Source organism: Halyomorpha halys, unplaced genomic scaffold (assembly GCF_000696795.3).
Source record: "Halyomorpha halys isolate HHAL.00 unplaced genomic scaffold, Hhal_1.1 Scaffold286.1, whole genome shotgun sequence".
NCBI lineage: Eukaryota > Metazoa > Arthropoda > Insecta > Hemiptera > Pentatomidae > Halyomorpha > Halyomorpha halys.
In genome coordinates, this window is record NW_027115682.1 from 97969 (window position 1) to 119261 (window position 21293).

Consider the following 21293-nt stretch of genomic DNA (forward strand, 5'->3'; position numbering starts at 1 on the left):
TCAAGACCGAAAAAATTAACAATGCGATATTTTTACTTAAGAATATATTTATCCCTATAGTTTCATCCCTGTTGCAAGAAGTAAGTGTAAGGGAAGGAGGAAGTAAGTTTTTTGTAGGGGCTAGTTACTGAAAGGAACTAGTTTCAAAGCACGGCGGAAACAATTATTCTGGACTCACAGGGAATCCTACATCATAATTTGGATTAGACCTTGGCTGAGTTATGTCAACCCCATGAGTCGAAGAGGGAAAAAAATAAATAATGTATGCGACTAGGTTAATTAATGGTGATTGTTCCTCTCCAACGAAGAAAACTTCATATTTAATTTAACTGCTTAGAGACTCGCTCATTCAAAACACATTAACTGAGATGAGAACACTTCTTTTGAAGCGAAAGGTGTCCAAACACCTTGTCAATCAGAAACCAATCTCATACCTGGTGTGTAACGAAACCATTGTACTAGCCGAAGGTTCAGCCCGCAAACAGCCTCAGGGAAAATGGAAGGCCCTTTGTAAGTGCTTACGGCAAGGTTGCGAACTAAATCAGCACCATTGTTTCCATTTTGGGTGTACCTCCAACACTGATAATTAGGATTACTTAATCCATCCTTTTCAGCCCCTTAAATCAGCTAGAGTAATGGTTTCCGTTCTTTAGTAACTACAAAGACGCAATATCGATCTTTATTTAGATTTTTATATAGCTGGCTTATAAAATTACCAATGAGGTTTTTTTTTTTTTTTCCTTTTCTTCATTTCTCTAAAGTTAGATTATAAAAAAACGACAAATGGGTAATACAATTTTATATTCTTATTAATTTGAACCCGGCTTTTAAATGATGTTATATCACTAATATAAGTTCACTTGGTATGGTGAGATTGTATCAGCCTTTTTATTTTGTACTTAACCAATTTTTAATTTTTTAACTGGTGAAGATAACTTCGTAAATTCTGATATTGAAATATTTTGAAAGAAACTTTGGGTATCGTAATCAAAAGTTTCTGAAAGAAAAAGAAGCTACCTCCAAGAAATATTACAAGTATTGTTAAATTTTACTTCGGCATAGTGCTCTCACCATACACCTATTTTACCATAAAATGAAGAGGATTGATAGGATATTACCTATAAGAATGGAAAGGGTACAGTAAAAAAAAAAAAAAAAGCTAAGTTGGGGTATTCTGGCCAAAAAAGAATGAGGAACTTCGTACAAACTATGATATTTAAACAAAAAAAAAACACACAGATAGTTTGATTGTTTTTAAACACAAAATATACTAAGGACAAAAAAAATGGATAGAAAATTATGTCTATATAAGGTAAGTTGACCATCCCATCTAGACATATATATTTTTTTTGTTTTTTGCGTATAATGATTTTACAAACTCAATTAACTTGTAGGGTTCTCAATTTAAATTAAGAGTTGTGTGAATGTGCCATGACTGACTCTACGATGAACGAAACTGCCCCAAAAAACAATTATATCTCCCTATATCCAAGATTGTAGATTATTTACTAATCTTTAACGTAGTGTAAACTGAATATTAGAATTTATTCTAATAAAAGACATTTTTTTGAAGACATAAACCAAAAAACGGTTAAAGACAATTTTTTTATGTCTCTGGAAATTATTGGAGGTCATACAACTGAATTTTGTAATCAGCATCCTAAAAAACATAAGTCAAACAATTTAAAAAACTTCTCTGCCTGAAGAATTTTAAAAAACAGAGATTCCTTTCTGTTTCTCATTTCACTGAAACCCATTAAACTAAGAACGGTTGCTAAAAAATCATCCTTCTAGCAGGAAAAGTTATAGAGAAAAAAATGTAAGAATTACTACTGATGCTTAATTTAGTATAGAGTTGTTGATGCTGAAAAATTCATGGGTTTTACTTCTTTCCTTGATTTTTTCCTTCACTTAAATATGGAATATAAAGTACGGTATTGCTGTCGTGCAAAATTTCGAATTTGAGTTTTCGAAGAAAATACATGTCTCCTAAGTACAAAAGCCAAGTCTCACAAATTGGACTGTGGAAATAGCCTAGCTCAAAAAAACAAACACGTACGTATTTCATGCGGGTTTGTGCCTGGGATCTTACAGTAATTGTTTTAATAGAATCGTCTGACCGGAAATGCTACTTTGTGGAAACTTTTTCACTTTTTTTTTTCTCGAAAACGACAGCAACAATTTTGATTAATCTTGGCGTATCAATGTACAAAAAATGTTCTGTAATGCCAGTTAGGTCTTATCCTCATTAAAATAATTTAACTGGGCTTGAATCCCGAATTTTCAAAAAATCATCCTTTAATTATTTTCTTTGTAAAAAATAAACAGTTCTTATTGTTCGTAATAGTAACGATGGAATTAAACAATAAATAAGCACAAAATACCAAAGAATTTTTTGAATAGCTAAGGAAAAAAATGAAAAATAAAAACATCCGAATCGAAAGGAAAAGCCGAGACGGTCCGATCTTTCCCGATTGCATTATTGTTGCTCTATCCTTTGTTAAACTGTTGTATTGTTGGTAGAAAGAAAATTGATATTCCTTATCCCCCTCCCTAGAGAAACCATACAATTTTGATGGCAACAGAAAAGTAAAAAATTTTCGTTTTTAATTTTCGCCTTCTTAATATCTGGTCTTTAGATTTTTTTTCTCGGAAACCACCAAAATACCAATAATTTCAACATAATCCATAAATCTACACAAACTTTGGGGATGTATTTATAGTAGTAGATGAAAGTTAATTGATGAGTGCCACGCACCAAATATATTTTTTAATATTACATGGAAAATTGGAAGTCACAAAGGTAAAATTCATAATTGGCACCAAACAACATGTCTGAGCGAATTATCCATAGTCCTCCAAAACTTTCTAATCCTTTATGGTCCCAAGTTTACTGGACTAATACTGTATAGCAAGAGCCCGCAATTCCAGTGGCACTATAAGGAGGTCACACTATCGGGACGCTAAGTAGCGAATGGAGAATTGCATCAGAGATGGCTATCGGAATTCGACTTTGTGACGATACATCGAAAGTAGTCGAGATCGATACATCGAAGTCACACCCTCGACCTCGCTCCTGACCTAGTCCAGAGTCCTTACCACTTTCCCCGCTCCTCAAGGCCGGCTGATTCATTGGCCACCTGCCTCCTGTGGTGGGCCTATTGTATCCCGTGATACAGAATCACCATTCAATAAAGTATGTGTAAAAATATCTGTAAATAACCTGCAAAAAGGCGTTAATAATTACGAATGGACGTGGACCAAATATTGACAGGTAAAACTCGTGTAAGCGTTCTTCCTCAGCTTCAATTATTCAATCTTTTTTGTTATTATTATTATATAATTAATTTTAACTTTCCAACTTTAATTATATTTTTTACTAATTCAAAATTAATGCAATGTCTTTATTAACAAAAGAAGACAGAAGTAAAAAAGTTTAAATTTTAACTTTTCAAATTTGATTCTGCTGTTTCTCTTCATTTCAATAAATAATAACTGTATCAGCACATGGCTACAAAGGACTGTAGTACTCTCTTGTCCAGGACAAAACCTAACAGTTACTTAGAAGGTTTTTTGTTACAAAAATTGCATGTTATGAGCCTTATTTTGCAACAAGAAAGAAAAAATTAATAAAATGGTATAAGACTTGTACCAAAACGAGTTTTTAATATCTTTAAACTTATACGATTTGGAGGTTTAGGATTTGGAACTGAAAAACCTTATTCTGCATACGCCTACCAGGTTGATTATCGAAATTCGTTTTGGAATAAACCTATAGCTTCAGTAAAATATGGCTTTTACTGAAGAAATCAAACGGCATTGTGATTCTTGCATCATGAATGGGTTCAAGTCTCTCTGATTTCATTTAAAAATAAATAGTGGGAGTAAATATTAAGGCAAAAAAGGTAAGATTTTGAAGAAAGGGAACCATACGCTCTTTGAAGTAAATCAAAGGATATGGAAAAATTAGCTGATATAAGTTAAATAATTGAATTCGAATCTATGAGAATTAGATTAAATTGGCTAACATTAATATAAGAGTAGTACTCTGTTTGGCAAATATGATTTTAACTATAGATACATATAGTTGGAAAGTATTTGCGAATAAAACTCCTTTTGGAACTATCTAATTAAAAGACCATAACTCCTTTTAGCAATTACTGTTGTTGCACTTGTAGCGCACAACTACAAATACAGTGGTTGGAAATGTAGTTATGAGTATTTAAGGTACAAAAATGCAATTTAAAACATATTATGGTACCTTTATGTGTTTTAGAAGATTCAGGAAATGGAAATTCTATCGATTTTAAAGTTGTGCATAGATTTCTTTCAATTAACCTTCATTTTCTGCATATTGTAAAACATGTAAAGGGACCCTTATATGTCAAAAATAAGAAAAGTTCGAATCCATCGATACGTGAACCTGCGATCTTAAAATCGAAAGTATTTTCATTTTCTGCGTCTTAATAAACACATGAGGGGATCCTCATTTGTTAGAAATCAAAAAAAGATAAAATAAATCTATACGCAATCTTAAAAGCGATGGTATTTTTATTTTCTCTTCTCCTAAAATACATTAAGGGATGCTAATATATTATAATTCCGAAAAAAGTTAAAATAAATCGATAAGAGATCTTAAAATCGATAAAATTTTCATTTCCTACATATTCTAAAACATAGTAAGGGACCCTGATATGTTAGAATTCAGAAAAGTTTAAATAAATCGACATGAGTCAAGAATCACAATGCCATTTGATTTCTTCAGTAAAAGCCATATTTTACTATCTTCGATTTCTTGGTATTTTAAATTATAATGTTTTTGTATATTAACGGTCTCTCTTCACAATCTCAAAAAGACTTTATTGAATATGACTTACAAAAAATTCCTCTTCACATTTATATGATATGTATTTTGATTGGTTGTAACGGCCGGTCCTGGTCCCTTAGAGGTCGATATAAAATATATCTAGCGTAATATATTTTGATTGATTGTAATGAATTAATCGACGTATATCAAAATTATAAAGTAACCTGCTACCTTTTATCTGCAATTATAAATAAAAAACAATGTAAATATAAGTATGAGTACCATTTATACTTATACAAATATTTAATAGATAGTTTACACTACGTCTCGTACATAGCTCAATTATTTACTTTATCTCAGCTGATTTCTCCATGTTCTCCGATTTTTTTGTTTTGCAGTTTCATTACGACAAAACCTCATAGTTTCACCCTAACATTTACTACTACCATTTATTAATAATGATTCAGCCACAAAGAGTTATGACACAAAAATCACAAATCTCACAACAATTTTCAAATATACCACTTTGACATTGGGACTAACGATATGGCCTTTAAACAGATACTTATCATTAAAATCATATGACAATCTCTCAATAGCTCGTAATTTATAAATTAAATAACTATCATGAGATTGGAACATTTTAAAAGCTCAACATCATAACGATTATCGGATACCGATCAGTGCCCCATGGCAGCCTTGGCAATAACTGGCTCCACCGCTATCCTCGTTCACTAATTGCCACAACCGGATCTAGTCTCTTATGGTAAGGTGAATAATAAACTGCATAATTCACATGTCAACGGAACATGTGTAATGATTATATCAATAAATATTTGTCATGATGGTCTCACTACTCATTGCATCTTATTGATACATGTCCATTTGTCAAAATATATTATTTCCTCGAGGCATTAAAAGTGGTGATTAAGGATAAAGAGGTGATTTTCTTATCTACTAAAATCAACTCTCACTAAATCTAACCTCTCTAAAGCGAGGTACTTCCTTGAGAAAATCTCTTTTAATTGAATCTAGAGATTGAACGAAAAGTAGGAGAACTTATAATGAACTGCTTGCAGAGACTGATCAGTTAATATCTCGTGATATGAAGGCAGGAAGGTTACTTCAAGCTGCATAAGGGGCATATGGTTCGAAGCAATCCATCAGGACGCCTCTATTCAACAATGAATGCAAGTATAGTTGGTAAGAGACCACCTGGGAGGCCAAAAACCAGCTCGATAGACAGAATCAACAAAGATGTGAAAGAGCTGCAAACGGAAAATGGAAAGCAGGAGCCCAAGACAGACAGGCGTAGAGAAGGCTGGTTTGGGCGGCCAAAGATCTACAAACCAACCGAAAAAAAAGTATATATATATCACAAAATCTGAGTAAGATGACTTTTTGCAGGGTAATCCATTAGTTTCCGCCCTCTATTTTTAGGACTATTGTTCTGAATTACTTGAAACTTTCCCCTCCCTAATACAAAAAACCATTAAAGTATATAATTCACACATGATCGAGAGTATAGAAGTTATGAACTGATTAAGAGTGCACTTGGCATATGTTCTGGTAGGAAGACAACAAATGTCGTAGATTGATGGTTCTTAAAATATCTTTCAAGTAATTTAAACAAAGACCATTTGTTCGATTTCCTTTCTCCTACGACTATGCGAGAAAGTGTTACAGCGAAGATTGTAAGATTTAGGATAGTTTACTTGATAAATAAAGGACGTATACTGGATACATTAGCATAGGGATACTAACATTAACATAAGCATTATAACATTAGCATAAGCATTATAAAATTAATAAACGCATATAGGCAACGTGGAAGCAGCATAGAATCCAATTGATGTTCCAACATTAAAAGCAACTGCAAACGACAGTAGAAGCCGTAGAGCAGTGGCTGATGCTAATGAAAGACAAATGGCTGGTGCAACAATCTCAACATGAATAATGGAACCCCCTCAGACCTGATGGAATCATTATCTCTTGTTGACGTGTCACCTTTTAGCTTCATTTACATATGGAAAAGATATCTATTGTCGTGCGATATATGATAAACTTGAACACCGTTGTCATCACGACCATTTCGTAACCTCCAGTATTATTTATTACTTTCAACAAAATATGTAATATATGGCTACTCTACAACGCGTAAAATATAGTTGTCATATTGAATAGTAGAAATGATTGAAATAAATGGTATCTATCAAACCCATTGTTGCAATTCGTCTTTAGCTATTCCTATTAACCAGAGTTAGGAAATATTTAGCTTTAGTTGAATCTAATAGCTAAAATTGCTATGGTTACGACCCTTATTAATGAATGAACCATTGATTAATAAATATCAACCATGACAATTTTAGCTATTAGTTTCAATTATAGCTAAATTTTGCTTAACTCTCCTATTAACAAGCACTGACTAACCATTGGTTTGCGATAGAGATATTTAAAAGTTAGGAAATTCCGAAAAAATACAGGAAACGATACTTCAATTAAACATAAAAAAATTATAGAAAAAACATTGTCACTACTAAGTATTATCCAAAATATAACTTCAAGAACTCTATGAAGCCATTACAATCAGAAAAAAAGTTCTCTATGAGTCAGAAGATAAGCGTAACAAAGAAGAAGGAAACAAAACGAATAAAGGAAAAAATTGATTCCAAAAGTAAATTTTAGTTACAATTTGTTTGTGTGCAAACACGCCCTTAAACGTGGATAAGTCAATGTTTATTATACCTCCGTAAAAAGATTCTTATTTCAGGATATGGCTTGAAAAAATGTTTTCATTTAATTTTATCATGAATTTGAAAATTAAATTTCAAAATGAATTCTTGCGAATCACCTGAATCTTTATTTTCAACCGTGGATCACCTGTTGGGAAATGTTGAATATACTTTATAAATAAGTGGTGTTAACTGTAAATAAACAAGTAGTACTAAAATTGCAAATATATTAGCTTTCTACCACCACTTATGTTCAAACATATTGGATATAAAACATTAAATTGTATCACTTATTTCAGGAAACTCTGAAACAATATCCAATTTCCAGATGATTCATTAATTCTTCTGAGATCTCAGTCCTCCTCCTCTGCTCTTTCTGCCTCGAGAAGAGGGGTCCTGTAAAATGGGATGTACCTTATTACAGGCTTCCAGTCAGTTAAGTAAACCGTACAGACTAACGATGCAAGTGAATAGCAGGCAGCAGTTCGTATCCATTTTTTTGCCAAAGTTAGTACTTTCTTGCGTAACATTTTTCAGATTAAGTAAGTTACCCCGTTACTGGAATTTTGAATTATTTTCAACATAACATATGTCCAAATATCACATGTTTCATTAAAAAAATATCTAAATAGGGACAGTATCCTGAAGAATTTATTACAATATAAAAAAGTTAAGTCATTTACGTACAGCTAATTCATTCTACCACTATAAATATTCAAAAAACAAAACAGTGGTCTGATTTATATTGTTTAGGAACATCGGTACTTCACGTCTGTGAAACAGATTTAGATACGTTGGGTTTATGTGTGGCGGAGAGTGGAATAGGAATAAGTTTTTCGCTGATATCTCGAAAACTAAAGGATTTCTTGAAATATTTATTCTCAATAAAATTGAATTATATTACATTGGCTACCAAAATGTATACATATCATTTGTTTTAAACCATTTAGTTTCTGAGATATGGAAGGGATTTAAATTAGTCCAATCAAATTATACAACTAACGTTAATATTCATAAACTAAAACAGTGGCCTGTTTTATATTGTTAAGTAATGCCAGTCTATTATACTTGTACATTAAAACTTCACGTGAGATTGCGTTTTTGGTTAAAACTGCATGTTTCAAGGGATCAAAACTAGGGGGTGGCAAGCCATAGTCAATCAGGTTGTGACATTTCAGCACAGAACAGGAAAATAAAACCAAAATTTTAATAGCACTATATATAATTGTTTTAGTGCTTTATTAGCTATCACAAATAGTATTTGCCTGAAAAAAATATATTTTTTATCAAATTAATAATTTTTTTCACTCCTTGGGAGGGAGGCAGTTGCCTCTTGTGAAATTGTGCAGAAATATACTTATGTTATTCCAGAGGTTGTAAAAGGTGATTTACGTGCTTATGGCAGGGCTGAATTCACTAACCAGACCCCAGCTTTATGGGGCACAATCCTAGGGAGCCTATGCTAAAAAATATTTTTGTTTATATAAAAAAATAAATTTATGAGTTAGAAATACTTATAAAATCAGTAGTGAAATTTTTATGTGATGAAATTAAAATTCACACCATAATGATCATTTTTCTGAGGAAACATGCTTGTTTAATCCCTCTATCCCTTCCTAGGTGATGGAGAAGGGCAGCAAAAACTCTTGGTCCCAGGATTGCCCAAACTTCAAATCCAACCCTGCTTAAAATATCAGAAAAATGATCCATTGAGGTATGAAAAGCTTTAAAACAGTCTCTGATTGATAGATAGCAATCAAATCAAATAGTTGCATCCATGTAATTTTGTAAAATAATTTATATTTATTTTTAATAATTTATATGATCAGTGTTCAACATCTTATTTTGATATTTGTTCTTAACTAGTTAAATTGCATCTTCATTTTTTTTTTTTTTTGTTGTAGAACCCTTTCTACTTAGAATTTCTTGTTTGAACTGAGAAATCAAGAGTTATTCAGTAGTGGTTGTTACTCCTAAGTGTACTTCAGAAAAAAAACACTAATAATAATTTTACTCATTTATATATATAAAAAATAATAATAAATAAATCTGTACCCCTACAACCCATGAAGGGTCAGTGGTGCAGTACTTTGTAAGATATGATGATACTAGACCTACGGTTGTGCAAGAAGGTGATTTGGTTAGAGCCACGCTCAATTGCTAGATTTTTACCCACTTAAGGGTACACATTTCATAGGGCTAGTTGCGCCCCGGAGCATGCCCGAACCCATAGGGTTGCCTCATGGTTACAGTAACACAATAAATAATTATTTGTCACAGCAAAATTTGACCCGGGTCCTTAGAGTTGGCACTGTCAGGTTAATATGGATTAGAATCTAATTTCGTCAGTATTAGATTTCAAACCAAAGGGAATACTAAAAGGTTGTGTAACATCAAATATATAAGTAGTTCCCAACTGGTGTTCTATGGATCATAGGTGGGTCACAAGAACCTTGAGATTGCCTGGGGAAGGGTCCGGTAATCCTTTTTTGTGACAATTTATGGTTAGTATTTTTTTTATTAATTATCTTTCCTGATGCTGAAGTGCTAGCCGAAAGGTTTTAACAGATTAAAGCACATAAAAATAACTCGACCTGCATTTTTAACAACCTAATTTATTAAATATTTTCTGTCAAGGACCCTTGTTTGCTACGAGTTGTAGCATTTAATTTAAACACCTAGGAGTTCAATTGAGCACTTTTATTTGTACAATGACATATTGAGTATCAAATGTTAATAATTGAATCATCACAATTAATAACAAAAATTTAAACAAAATTAAAAAGGCAACTTGAAAAATATTTTAATATACTAAGATTTCTGTTTTATGATATCTTGATTAACCATATTTTAATAACATCATTAATAGAAAAAAAAACAAATATTTCTCAAAAAAAAATTTAAATACAAACTATGTACACCAGTCATAAAGTCGTGCAAAAAAAATAGTAATAAATAAATCAATAAATATAAAAATGATCATTCAAAACAAGAGAAACTTTTGCAATGTTTAAATTTCAGAAAATTTCAGTTTACCTCTGAAGGTTACCTCAGAAAATCTATTGGCCACTATCTCAAAAGCCATGTTATCAAATTTAAAAAATAAATTCTTACACTATATATAAAATTAATTAAGAACAATCTATGACATCTGACATACATAAAACCGAAGTAAAATTAATTACAAAAAATTAGTTAGCTAACAAACATCTTCCTGGATAGTAAAATGTTGGAATAAGAGGATTTTTATAAGATATATATGAAGGAAGAAAGTTCCAGAGAGGAATAGGGTAAAAGGTCATAAATGTAAGATGTTATGTGCTGTTAAAAGATGGATATGATGTGGATATGGAACAAAATTTTAAGTATTGGAAGATTGATAAGTGTTAATAAGGCAATACTTTTTTCGGCAATCAATATCTCTTGTTGTTGAAAAAATTATAGTGTGAGCTGAAAATTGGAAATATGAAAAGATCAAATAGATACTATCTATCCTACTATCTAAATGAGGAAATTACTATCTATAAACTTAGAGAGGCAGCTTTGAGGTATAAATATTAAGTATAGACTCTAATGAAAGCTAATCCAAAGAACAAAAAGCAATAGGAAGTAAAAGTTACTAATGGTGTTTTAATCTAACATAAAGTGAACAGAATTGTATGTATCTGAAAAGACATTTAAAAAAGAAAACCACTTGAGCATAAGATATTGGAAAAAACATGAAAAAGAAAACATTTTGAGAGTAACACGTAGTGAATGCAAAATATCCTTTTAAAACCAGAAGAACCATGTTTTAAGTGGGAATGCCAAGATTCTTTTTCCAAGGTTTCAGTAGAATAAATATTGACTGACTCAGGTGTCAAACCTACAGTGTTCTGAACAAAGCACTCTGGAACCCTCCCACAACATCCTCAGCCACCACCTTCTATATGAAGCGAAATTTTGGCACCCCTAGAAAGAAAAAAAGAAATCATGAAATCTATCAAGGATAGAAATGCAACATTGTTATATTTTGAGGTGAAGTATAACATTAAATCTAGGAATTTCTAAATAGACAAGGATCACCACAAAATGCCATTATTACTAAAATGTACAGAATAAGATCAAATTAATTGAGATATTTAAATATAACTCTAATATTTCAAATCCACTAGAGGATTGTTTGATCTCAAAATTGGGAATTTTAAGTAATGCCAATCTCTGTGTGTACTTCCTTGTGAAGAAGACATCATCACTCAAACTTTATTATAGCCCAAACTAGCAATGCTCTCTAGAAAGTGGTTAAACTAAGGAATTTTATTGATTGTCTCGCGTGTCTGTGTGATTTCAGTTGTGAAGAAGGATTAAAGTCACACACAGCTTATTTATTCAGTCGTACTTTTGTTCATTAATATTGCCTTTTTGTGATTATACCTGACATGCTGAAATTAGATGAAATGAAAATAGCCCTGAATAAACATTAACTCCAGAGCACAATAGCTTCTTTTTTTATAACAGAGAGAAGTTGAAAACCAGAAATATTTTGTTTTCCTAGATTTGATGATATAATAAAGATCAAACTAAAGCTACATGTGGTTTATTAACTAATATAAATATATTTTCCATACAAAACAACCTTTTACTTATACACAATAAACCTTGTATAATATAAACATATATGAAGAATATAAACTGGAGACCGTAATAAATTTCTTAGCAAACAATGATTCTATTAAAAAATATACAACGTTTTATGTAGAATAATTTTCAATAAACAAAATTTTAAAGGCGATTTTTAAAAAGTACTAAATTATGAAACATAAGACTCCTCTTCGTAAAGTGTGACAACTATAAATAACTTCACTGTTATATTCTTTGGAAATGGAAGGGAACTTTAATAGAATTAGTTAACTTTGAAAACGTCTTAGGTGAATCTGTGTAAGTGTAAATGAAGTTAAAATTTAAATCCTGATTATTCCATAAACATCAAAAATAAATTATAAAAAATAAAAAATTCCAAGAACTATGGAAATTAATGCAAGAACATAGCTTATCTTGTCAGATAAATAATTTATATCAAACAGTCTTCAATTTTGTTTGAGAATGCAGAATTGTTTATTTTATCTACACAATCATAAGTATCATAGATGACTTTTGTTATACAACATAAAGTTTGTGAATATGATTATTTCTAATTTATTTTTTAAAAAAATTAATTTGTCATTTTGTGTGAGGATGGCAATTTCAGAAAATATCTACACTCTAAAAACTGGGAATCATGTTTGAACTATATTTCATTCTTGTGAGGTAAAGTTTTATGAAGTTCTTTCAAGTGTTTTTTTAGCTCAAATATTGTTAATATTAAGCTTAAACTTTTAAGCTATACCATTAATATTGACAAGTTAAATATTTGCATGTCCCCTCCCTGAATCAATGTCGAATATCTATATCTTTTTAGACAACTTCCTAATGGATCTAAGCCTCCTAGAGGTTCTGAGGTGCATTAAAAATCTATGTTAATGTAGTTTTAATTTTAAAGATTTTAGGTTTATTCTTAAAGGAAAATCTGTTTTCACCTAATAAATAAGCTCATAAAGTATAAACTTTTTGTTTTTCTAAAATAAAATTCAATTACAATGACAACTTTCCTACCTCTACGCACTACCTATCTCAGCATTACTGAACAATGTTACAACGTAATTTTAAAATACTTTCCAAGTGAACTCCAAGCAACTTCATTACTTAGGATGGGAAAACTGATTAATTTATATTAGGTTCATATTATGAACTAGGTAATGGAAAACTCACAGAGGGGTCCTGAGATTCGCTTTGCTTTGGGCTCAACATGTCTCTGCTCTAATTATATGGGACCTGTTAAGCTTACTAAATATCAAATAACATAAGTGAAGAGATAAACTAAATAAATAAACCCTACTAATAGGATAAATTAACAAATAATATTTTGTAAGAATATTTATGTGTTAAAAATACATAAGCCGTATTTAATCTTTTTAATCCTCAACCAGAATATAAGTTTTAAAAACAATTAAATTTTAAATTAGTGAAGAATTATTTACTTAAACTTAAAATAGTCACATGATTTAAAATTAATTAATATTTTTTTGTTCTCTTTTATAAGCTTTTAATCAATCAGTAATCGGCAAATAATATGTATATACGTACCCTTATTGATGTTAAAGCTAATAGATATATTAAAAAATATCTTGTTATTATGAATTGATGTTTTGAACATAAGCTTGTATTAGTAAAAAAGATTAAAGCTTCATTTCAGCTCTTACACCTACTTTAATAATTCTATATAAAATACAATTTAATGACTTGGAGTAAGAATGTAACAAGCCACAATTTTGAAACAATCTTAACTATCTGCTATATATTCTTTTGTTCTCTTCATTTGTTTCTATATAAAGCTATTTATTGTATTAATTTTTCTAACAACTTATGTCCACATATTCATATATAATAGAATGTAGAATTTGAACTATTTAAAACAACCAATATGCACTGATCATTTTTGAAACAACTCTAACAAAAACCTACATCATGTACCTTATTTTATTCTCACCCCAAGCCCTTCTATTATATGTGTGTGGGAGTGTGTGTGTGTGTTTAATCTCTCAAAATACCTATCAATTTACACCTCTTATGGTTTTATTATAAGAAACTAAAAATAAGTAATATTGGAAGTTTATTAGTTGACTGGATGTAATAGATTATAGGAAGATAATCCAGATGCCAGTGAAGAAAGATAAGGCAATAGATGAAGCTCTCCAAAGTGGGGCAAACTTTTGTTACCAATAAAATATTTTTTTTTACTAGTTTCCACCTTGATTGACTGCCACCTGGACTATCTCCCTACAATCTAAAAATAAGTAACTTTTAAAACTTAATGTAGCTATGTGTGGTCTTAACCCTGAAAATTAAATCATTGATTATAAGTTTTAATTTTAATAATCATCTAATAGTGTAGTATCTAAAATGTTTGCACAGCAAAGCCCCTGATATTCAACAAAATCTTCAATTTAAATTCTTAGTCCAATCTTGTGCTACTGGATCCCATCCAACTGATATGTACCCTCCACATCACCGAACAGCTGTATTTGACAAATCCTTTTTTACGTAAGTTGTCTTCTATTGGAACTCCATTTCCTCTACCATTTGCCATGCATCAACCGTTCTCTTGTTTAAAATCCTTCTGTTAAACTAGCTACTGCTTGTAAAACTACCTACATTTTTTAGTGAGATATGTACACTGCACAAATATTTCAACCTACTGAATAAATTTCAATTTTTTTTCAACACCAGCTTACTGTGTTGGTCTTGAAATGGGTCCTCTTTTAGCTAGGTTGACTTGGCTTGACCTAACTGACAGTCTCCATTTGTACATAAAATCATTGTAGAGTGGATAGTTTTCTTCATAGGGTAGCTGAGGAAATTGTTCTAGGGCTGGTTTTCCTTAGCAATTCAGCTCTTAGTAACCCAAAGGCGGTGCTGTTCATGATGGTATGCTAATGTTTCTATGGCACCTCAGCCGGGGGATAAGAGATCAAAGTTCTACTCAAGCTTATGAAGCTTACCTAAAAATGCACAATATGCTGATTTAAAAAAATACTAAATAATAATTAAACTTCTTTTTTTTTATATTTCTTAATCTAAGAGAGTACTAAATAGACTTTTTATACATTGGAAATTAAAAGTCTCCTCCCCCCTCCCTCCTCCCCCTCCATCCACTAACATATTAACTTTTAAGTATTTGTTAATAAATTATAATTACAATTTTGATGATATACCTGTATATTATTTGGTAATGCTTTTAATGTATTTTTTAGAATCTACTCTTTTCATTTCCAGAAACATACAAGGCTGCTATGATTTTTTTTTTTTTTTTTTAGAACAAATTATGTTATCAAAAATTACATTTATTACTATATATCATGGGCAGGACCTACTTATAAGTAATCTCTGTCCTTTACTTCATTGGCATAGAGTACCTCCTCTGGTTTGAATCTGACCTGGAAAGATGACTTTTTCATTTCCCGAAAAAAACTTGTCCCCCAACCATGATCAGACAGTATAGGAATCCAGCGGGAGTCCTGGCTAAAAAAAAAATACCTACTTATGCTATCTTATGCTATGCTCTTCCATTTTATCTTATACTTGACTATTCAAATTATCAATAAATATTCCTGTACAAATTTTAAAAATGTAAGAGTTAATAATTATTATTATTATTTTGGACAAAACAAAACCTTAAGAAAGGTTATAAGAGCCAAAGCACAATTTTAATATCTTTTCCTGATAATAGACAATGTTTGAGAAATAAACTAAATTTGTTCAAAATTATAATATAATCTATGAAAGTCTTGATAATAAGTTAACATTAGAAAATGTAGATGAATACAATTATGACAACAGAGACCAAATATTTTTTGAAAAAATATAAATTTAAACTTACTGAAAACATAAGAACTTTTTATTTGTAAAATAAAATTCATTATAGCAGACATCACCTCTTTATATCATCTCTGTCACATTATTATGAACTTTGTACATCTCACATGTTCAACTGCCGTATTCCAATGAAATTTATCTTAAATTTTAAGGCCTATTTCATAATAGATGGTTGAATTTATTCAGCTAAATACTTCAGTGGGTATCAGGAATGGAATGAGATGGCTTTTTAAACATGAACCGTATTGGGAACTGAAATTCCAAAACATCTTTTCAACAGAACTCACTAACAGCATAGTATAAAACATTTTGCTTTCTGCCCATTTAACCTGAAAAGAATCTCTAAAATGGTTATGCAAAGTGTCAGAAACCAATATGTGGTGATCATTAATGTGATGAAAACCTAATTATTTTTCAATGTGATAGTGGTAATATAGTTTCTCATATAATGTTCTGTAATATTTTTTAAGATGTTAGCTTCAAACTAGACTATGATAAATAATATTTATAAATAAAAATATTCTTAGAACTCATTTTTTTCCCAGTCGTTCAGTCCCTCAGGAATTCATTGATTTCCTTTTTCAAGAAGTTAATTGATTATCTTTACATGGCTTATGCTTATAGTTTATGCCAATAAGCTGTCTGTAACATCTAATAATTTTCAATTGGTGGTCACACCTGAAAGAAAAAAGATTCTCGAAGAAGAAACCACCAAGGATAAGACATAAGATGCCTAGTTCAGTACTATATAAAGGGATGGCTTCCCATTAGTAAAGATGTGCCTAAATAAATACAAATTTATTACAAATTTAAAGACAAAATTTACATTAGTGCAAACTTAGTATTTGCTGGGCGAAAGTTATTGGTGCCTATTTCCATGAGAAAAGAAATGTTAGAGAATCTTCATAGTCTGCATTTGAGAGTCAACAAAACACAAACAAGGGCTAAACAAATATTTCACTGGCTTCAAATGAATTCAGACATTGAAGGATATGTACTAAAATGTAACGTATGTGAAATTTTTAATAATAAAAATGTAAATGAACTTTTATTGCCTTACCCGGTTCCATCAAAACCTCATCAATGGGTCGATATGGATTTCATCCAACTAGGAAACTATTCCTACCTAATAATTATGGATTATTTATCAGCCTAATCATCAAACCTGATGTTGTAAAGATGCTACATAAGACAACATCAGAAACAACCAAGGCTATTAAACCAAGATTTGCCACACATGGCATACCTGATGAAATAGTGGCTGATATTATGCATTTCTCATACTTTGAGTTCAACCAATTTTTTCAAGAATGGGAAATAAAATTAAATAACACCTGCCAACACTGTCCATAATAAAATGACATGGTGAAGAAAGCAGTTTGTATTTGCAAAAGCCTCATGAGAAAATGTTACAAATCTAAACAAGATTTCAATTTAGGATTAATGGAGTGTAGAAACTGCCCAGTCAGAGGATTGTCAGAAAGTCCAGCACAATTAATGATGAACAGACAGCTAAGAACAGTCCTCCCAACTATTGAAGAAAACCTTCTACCAAATATTGTTAAGGTGAAGGAGCATTAGGAGCTTAAACAGCAAAAGTCTAAGCTATACTATGATAAAGCATCACAGCAGAAAAGAGGTTTCAATCATGGTAAAAGTGTGGCTCAGAAAAGAGGAAGAAGACAGGAGCCAGCCCAGATTATTAAATCTAACAATGCACCTAGATCCTACATAATAAGAATGAGGAGGGTCAAACATTATGGTAAGGGATTCAGTCCATCTCTGGAAATTAGGTAATCCTTTTGCTATTAATTGGTAATAAAATAATTATCCCACTTCAGGAAATAACATTACTGAAAGTAATACTGACTCAACTGGCTCCTGCTCAATCACCTTAACATCCACAAGAGAGTCCTGAGGTCTCCTCCGAAACCCCTAACCCAGCTCTACCTTAAGCTATGTCTAGATATGGAAGAAGAATTATTAAACCTAGAAGATTAGTGGAAAACTGGTATTTAAGAGTCTATTTTGAAAATTTATTATTATTCTTTTTTTTGTACATAATTATTAATCTTAAACTAAAATAAAAGGATGGAAATGTGGTAACACTGTTACTACCAGTGATGGTACCTCCAATAATAATTAAAAATGTTAGGTTCTTCCTTTTTTTTTTTTTTTTTTTTTGTTTATTCAGAAACAAAAAGGATATTTAAAAAAATATATTAACTTGAAACCTTATAGGTATAAAAGGATTAAAATACTTTAAGGCTTGATTTTGTTGTTTAAAAATTTTAATGTAAACACGATAAATTTGAAGTTAGTATTCCACATTTAAGCTACGATAAAACAAATCCTGAAAAGAGCAAAAGTTTATTATAAACAATCATTTCAAATAAATTGGTTTTGTTTTCCATCCTATTACTTTTTTTGCGTTTATGTTGGGGCAGAGTCTGATATGTACATTTTAAGCCCATTATTTCAACAAAACAACTTATATTATGATTAAGGTTTGCCAATCAACATTTTTATTATGTTATTTTAAATTTTGAAATTATATTCTTTCTAAAAGCTCTTATGCTTATTACTAATATTAATAGCTGTAATCTATGAATAAAAAATAGTTTTTATTCTTGCAATGAACAAGATTTTCAATTGATTGTAATTAATAGTTTCAAGTCTGAAAGGAAATAAACTTCCTGGACTGCAATTTCAAACATAGTGCCAGTTTGAAACAATTGATTTTTCAAAAATAATCTATTGTCCAGGGAGTACAAGCTTCCTCAGTACAAAAGAAATTTCAAATCCTGAGTTGTACTAAATTGTCAATCTTAAAATAGATAATCATTAATAGTTCAGGAGGGTTGGCCATGAAACTAGAATGAGACACAATATAATTTATTTAATAAATACATAAGAACTCAGCATGGACAGACCATGTGAGCACAATAATCGAAAATGAAGGAGCATTAACCCCTCATCAGTTGCTAGGTCGATTTTAACACGGATGGCTGTGCGTGAGACTTTTTCCTATATTTCTTATTTAGAGCTCTTTAACATATTTTCGGAAATAAAAAATTTTGATTTAGAATAGGTTTCTTTAAGCATAACACAAAAAAAGTATTAAAAAAATTTATTTTGATACAAGGATAAACTAGTTTTAAAAAATTCAAAAAACAAATATAATTATAAAATAGTAATAAATATAATATTATATTTTAGACAGACAAAGTTATAAAAAGAATCAAAATACAGATAAATCATATTATAAGAACATAACACTAATGTTAAAAAAAAATTATATTTTTATGGATAAAACATTTGAGAAAAATCTGCACAACTTGAATATTTTTATAGCTGCCTTAGTAATGTCTCATGATAAGGGTATATTATCAGAGAAAGAGGGCTGGATGCTTACCCAGAGCTGTTAGAGTAGTGGAGGGGCAAGTTATAGAAAGAATAGACTGCGAAATACAGATTCCAGGAAGATGGAACCCACAGTCTCCCTCAAGCAGCTTCTAGATCAGAAAAACAATTAACCTGAGAGAAATTCTCAGACAGCGACCAATGACGGGTTAAAATTGCTCAACTTAAAATTATACTTATAATCTATCCCCAGGAACGCCTTTGTCACCCAATTTTATGGCAGTTGAAGTGCCTTTACCCCTCCTTCTGTCGTTAATATTTTTTTACTTCCTTACTCTACCAAGTTATTCAATCCAGTTGTCCATCGTATATCTCTGATATCCTCCAATTTAAATTTTCAGTGCATTTCTGCAATATCTGCTCACAGCCTTCAGACTTATATGTAATTTCCCATCCAACCAAAGCCTTAAGTAGATCATTCCTCTTCCCTATGGAATTCTATACCCTCCTATATTCGTAGTTCTAATACCCTTCCAACCTTCTAATCCCGTATCTTCATCCACCTTCTGTCCACCAAATTCTGAAAGAATAACAATTAAAAGCTTCAAATAAGGTTGATATATTTTCTGTATTTAATTTTTTAGATTTTTATTTATACTTATAAATATATACATTAGCAGACATTGTACCTTTTCATTTATTATTTTTAGTTTAATTTTATTTGATTTTTTATCATTTTTTTTTTTTTTTTATTTATTATCAGAAGTTAGTCACCTTATGTTTTATGATATGACATATAGTTTTATTTTATTTCTTCTAACCTTATTTTATATGTTCTGGTAATTATTGTTCATTTTCATCTTTTCAAATTCATCATATTTTATGACGTTTTATAATTTTATTTTTATTTTGTATTTTACTCTAAGGCTTTAAAGCCTAATTTTGATATTTTATTATTATTACTACATCAAGGGGTGAAATAATTATGGCATATTTAATAGTAATATATAAAGATTATGTAGCAGACACCAAGATCAAGCAAATGAACAGTTTGTTAAGAGGGGATCTCCTTGTAATTGCCTTCATTAACAAGAACCTGAGTTCGAAATATTGAGATTTTTATCAAATTAATTAATATTAGTGGAACAAGAATTTGAAGGTATCAAATACTTCTATTCTGATCAAAGGCTTACTTGATGTGGATAAAGAGCTAATGGACATCTGTGCTTAGTTCATAACACTTTTCAAAAACTTGTCTTAAAAGCAAAAATCTGGTCTAATGAAACTTAATATTAGTCATTCTATCCCCGCTTCCAAAGTTAAAGTGAATTTTCTCTGACCTTTATATGATATCAAGTACTCATATTTTCCTTAAATAAAAATAATAGCTGTTTTTATATTTTAAAACTTTAAATAAAATCTCAAATAATCTCCTTTTCTATTTTTATTTATCTTTATAATTAGTTCATTATAAAGATGCTGTAATGGCAGGGTGAACTAGGGAAAAGGCTATAGTAATTTAAGTTTTTTTATTTATTTATTGATATTTACAACTGTACATGAAATACAATCAAATAATTAATAAAAAAAATAAAGTCAATTTGAAGGAAGAACACAATGGTATGTTATAGGCATGTAGAGAAACTACCCATTGGTAGCATTCTAAAAACATTTTTTTATTTTTATTTTTACAATATAAGGTCTCGAGGCTATCTTCTTTTCAGGCACCTCAGAGGATTGTCAGGAATGGAAGAGAAAGCTAGGTTAGAAACTGATGGGTTTGAATGGTTAGAGAGTTTATCATGGAAGGATTGTTATCTGATTCTGGCTAGGAAATTATAAGGAACATTATAGGAAATGGACAAAGGAACATTTAGGTCTTTATGGATGATTTTATTAGTGACAAAGTAAGGATTATTGAGGATTTTACGAAGAATTTT

At 30.5% G+C, this 21293-nt stretch overlaps 1 long non-coding RNA gene across 1 annotated transcript in view; it reads right to left on the reverse strand.

Moving 5' to 3' along the window:
* LOC106680785 (uncharacterized) overlaps positions 1–7896 on the reverse strand; it is a 10301-nt gene extending 2405 nt beyond the window's left edge. Inside the window, exons 1-2 of the long non-coding RNA XR_010844922.1 lie at positions 7553–7896; positions 4878–5045 (exon numbers count right to left, since the gene is read on the reverse strand). This is a non-coding gene — a long non-coding RNA (uncharacterized lncRNA). The remainder of the gene's footprint in view (positions 1–4877; positions 5046–7552) is intronic.
* Between the last annotated feature and the right edge of the window lie 13397 nt (positions 7897–21293).